Here is a 4,915-nt window from a genome sequence, read left to right on the forward strand (position 1 = left end):
ACAAGGTCATGTTTATGGAATCCACAGTTTAGGTCAGAAGTGTCAGTGCGGTAAAAGAAATTCTCATCTTCTTTGAGAAAAAAATAAATCGTCAATATGTGACGTCATTATGAATACTTATCGGTAAAAACAACATGATAGCAGTGAATTAATCTTCGCGTACTTTTATATCAAGTCGATTCATCATGAAGTGTGGGCGGAGATTAACCCATCCCGGAAATTTTTACTCAGTCTCGCTTGCTATCGAAAGGTGTGTTGACGCTGAGACAGATAACAGATGGTTATTAAAATTTACGACAAGGAAGAAGGCAAATTATCAGAGGCATGAGAACTCTTAACGACGCATCTTGCATTCGGTTCACTTCAACTTGATAATGCCATGTTGGAATTAATGTCCCTTGCTATCCACTCAGCGACGAAGGGCAAAGTAAGCAAAACGATGACATGTAAGCGGCTTGACCTCTGAGCTCCTAAGTTAGAAAATCTGACGGCCGATAGGAAATTGTAAATATTCTTTCTTTGGGTGTTTGATAAACATACTAACAGCTCTTGAGGAATGTCATTCCATTAAGATATATATATAATATATATATATATATATATATATATATATATATATATATATATATATATATATATATATATATATATATATATATATATACATATATATATAGTTATATATATAGTTATATATATAGTTATATATACACATACATACATACATACATACATACATACATACATACATACATACATACATACATACATACATACATACATACATACATAGAATTATTCCGTTTGTTACAATGTATATCATTAAAATACTGAAAAATCATAAATATATTAAAGGTTTCTGACCATCATACCATCATCGAGGTGCTTTTCGGTTAAAGGAATCTCGTCGCTGGCCCGGCGATGGAACGCCATTGGAAACTCATTACCCCCCCCCCCCCCCCGGCTCTATAAATTCAAAGTCACAACAATTGTCCTCGTATTGGATCTTGCAACATTTTGTATTATGTGGCAGTTTGATTTTTGGAACGATACTGCATGTCGTAGTGGAATTATCAACGAGAAAATTGCACATGCGCATTCGTGACGACTGCATTTAAAGGGATACAGTCGTCGGAACTGCGCTCAAAGGTCCTATGGGACTCCCACGACCAATGTAAACACTGTATCCAAGGTACGATGGTAACTGATGAAAGTTAAAACTTGTCTGTCATAATCTACATAGTATAATTTAAATGTTGCAGCTATGATGATGAGGTGCATCTAGATCTCATGCACGAAATACATTGTTTGTAAACAAGAAACTTGCACAGTCGCAGTTCCGACGACTGTTTCTCTTTAACTAAGAAGATACACTGTGCAGTTGAAGCCCGGAATACATCCCAATGAACCTCTTGGCACAGCACACCCCTGAAAATGACAGAGTTTTAAGCTTAATTTTACATTTTTTCTGCAGGGAACTTTAACCCAGTGTCTTTCTCGTTACAAAATAAAAGGTTACCAAGGAACGAATATTTGGAATATAAAATGGCCGCCATTCTCAATCGTCACAACATGGAGATTTCCATAAATGAGAAGGTGAAGGTTTATTTTCCCCGTGGGTTCGTAATTATTCAAAAACAGTCTTGAGCTGTAAAAGAGCAATTTAAGATTTGGAATTTCAACGCCTGTGCCAAAGATGATCATGACATGATGACGTAAAATGAATGACAACACAAGATGTTTGGCCTGTCATTATTTCGCATTTTCGGGAAAAGACAAAGTTCGTTGGCCAAATTCAAGACTCGTTTCCAATCGTTTCAAATCGTGTTTTTCACATAAAATATAGGAAATGAAAAACCGAATGTAAATAATTTTCATAAATTAGTTTTTCTCCCAATTTTGGCTCCCTGCTTTAAGAAACTTGTCAGTCTCTAAGTTAAAAGCACACGTTTTAGTAGACCGTTCCCCAGCGATACAATTTTTGTGTTTCATCTTACTGAAATAAAGAAAGAAAGGAAAGAATTTAATCTTTGCTCGGCAGTAAATATGTTGTTGTCACCTTGACCTACTATCATTGGTTAATGACGATCACGTGATATCCTAAGTTACCAATTGCAAGCGTTGGCCATATGCAAACATTTGTAAAGCTGACACCTTTTACAGTCAAAATATATCGCCCTATCTCTGTCTGCTTAATGCCTTTGCCTGCATTCTGTATTTCCCAACCTGATTTGAATAGCTGTCATCGTTTCAATGATTCAAGTTCAAATGTTAAGCACTTCTTTCATTTTCCCGAGAGTAAGTTGGGAAATGTCTTTACCCTTATTCGTCTCCTTGGATATCAACAGATATAGACGCAATAATCTACTTGTGAAGTTTGGAGGGTAGCAGGTATCAATGAATGACCTCAAAGACTAACCCAGTGAGCGAGTGTGGATAAAAAGATACGCCACTACAGGCTCGATAAAGAACTACGCAAGCATGAACATTAAGAATTCACGTACACATTCAAAGGTGTGTCATTGTGTCTAAATTAACGTGTTGAAAATAATTGTGAAAAATGTCGCACGTTTGAAAATTATCATTATCGATCTTTGAATATTTTCAAAAGTTGTATTTAACATCACCTGCTCTGTATGAGGCTTTCGCATTTTGGCTAAAACCACCTCTTAATAAAATGAATGGGAAGCTTTTAACTTGTAGGGTGATGGAAACGTACCGGGTCACGAGGTCGGCGTGATAAACAATTATTATTCAGAGCGCGACATCGTCTTCTCCCGAAGGTGATGTAAATTGAAATCGTGGAGCACGACGACCGCAGGGTGAAACCGTTTCCCGGTAGACTCGCTATAAGTCATTTACCAACAAGTTAAAGTGTGTTGCCGCGATGGACAAAACCAAGTGTAGCAATCTGGCTTGATTAGAAAAAAACAATCACGATCACAGTGTTTTGACTATATAATTACAGTGGCCGAGTTTAGGTTCCATGGTTTAAAACGGCAGTTCGTGATGGCAAAATTTTCAGTTGTACTGTACAGAAGCAAACATTACATGTTATTGAGAGTAACCTACACGCAATTAAGCACTCTTATTTATGACGACAACAATCAACAGATATTACTGATTATTACACCTCAACTCTAGTACTGATCTTGTGATTGGCTTAAAGTCTGCCTCGTGACTTTCAAAAAAAGTTATATAACATGGTTCGATTTGCTATTGCCCTCGACTTTTGCCCGCTATACACTAGCCGTTCCAACACAAGTTCGAAACGCGCACATGCATTGTAGTGTACAGGCGCCGCGCCAGGAACTCCTGCAAGAGATTTATAAAATGAGTCCTTCGAATTCGAAAATTTGCTCGCCATTTCAGCCTATCGTTCGATGCACACAGTATAAATACTGGATTTTGTGATGATTTCAAATGTTCTGTGTAATAAAATGAATAACTTATGCCTCCGTCTTGGGCATCGTCAATATTTCGGTCAGGATCACCTTCCCTTGGGCAGGCCACAAATCTTGATATTGCCGTCACTGTCATATGTTATTCTTTAACTCTTCTTGAACTTGATGTTTCGGCTTGTTGGTATTTTCATTTAATCCAGAATAAAGCGTCAGTCTATTACTAGCTTACATGAACACGAAACTGATTCTGTTATTTCTTATTTAAAAAGGCCGTCTACCTTCATGTGGATCATCTATGATCCGAGATAAATTGAATTGACAGCTTCGAGAATCATGACATTTTTATACTCTATCGCTTTGTGTCAACTTATATTTACTGCTATTTTATAAACTTAAAGGTGTACAGTCACCTGTAATCTAAATATGCCCATATGTGGCCAAAGGGGCGTTCCTTGGTACTTAAAATGCCCATGTGAGGGCGCTGATTTTAAAAAGCTTTCAAAAAGCGGCCACCCGCTTAAAATCTGTGATTGGTTAGATTTTCTCTTTCCATGGTAACTGTGGAAAAATTGACCCGGGTGACAGTATACCTTTAAGGTAGAACGCGGCTCGAGGATAGATATTCGGACTCTCAAATTTCTTCTCTGATATACCACTCGTGGGGGTTCATTTTAAAGGTCTTGGTGTAAGAAAACTTTTCACCGCTTAGTTTTTCGAAATTCGAAAATTTTATTTTTCTCCATAGATTTAACACAGGGATGGCAGCCATTTTGAATTTCACATATCGGTAAATCTTGGGTTATTTGTTTCTGTAGTGCCAAATTTGCACGGTGACCCCCGGTTTTTATTCTTGGTTTTGAAAGAGAATGGTTGAAAGATTTCTTAAGGAAAGTTTGAACAAAAGTTTAAGTCTTTCACTTTCGTGTTGCATACTACCTTAAATTAACCGACAACTTAGAAGAAGAATAACTTGAAGATGAAAACTCTTTTGTTTTAGAGGTATTTTCTGAAAAATTGAGACTCCATATTTCCAATAATGTCTGACTACTTTGATAAATAAATAACGAAGGATTTCAAAGGTTGCGCCCACCGTAAGTACAGAATACGGAAAATGAAATTGTATTCTTGAGAAGAATATCTTACATGTAAACGTCGAAAAAATCAACTGTAGAGGGTGCTATACAGATGCAATAGAGCATTGGAAATCAAAACACAGAAAAGACCAAGGACTGCTCATGAAATTTGAAGTGGTAGGAAGAACACATGAAAACGAAAGATATCCAATCCAATCAAATTGGCCACTCAGAGAGAGAGAGAGAGAGAGAGAGAGAGAGAGAGAGAGAGAGAGAGAGAGAGAGAGAGAGAGAGAGAGAGAGAGAGAGAGAGAGAGAGAGAGAGAGAGAGAGAGAGAGAGATGTACAGCTGAATTTTTAGTTAAGGAAAATTGGTAAAAAAAAAATAATTTGTAATGGAGGTAAAAAGAGACAACCATCCTCGTATTTATATTTTTT

The sequence above is a fragment of the Ptychodera flava genome, chromosome 8 (assembly GCF_041260155.1).
Source record: "Ptychodera flava strain L36383 chromosome 8, AS_Pfla_20210202, whole genome shotgun sequence".
In the NCBI taxonomy this organism is placed as follows: domain Eukaryota; kingdom Metazoa; phylum Hemichordata; class Enteropneusta; family Ptychoderidae; genus Ptychodera; species Ptychodera flava.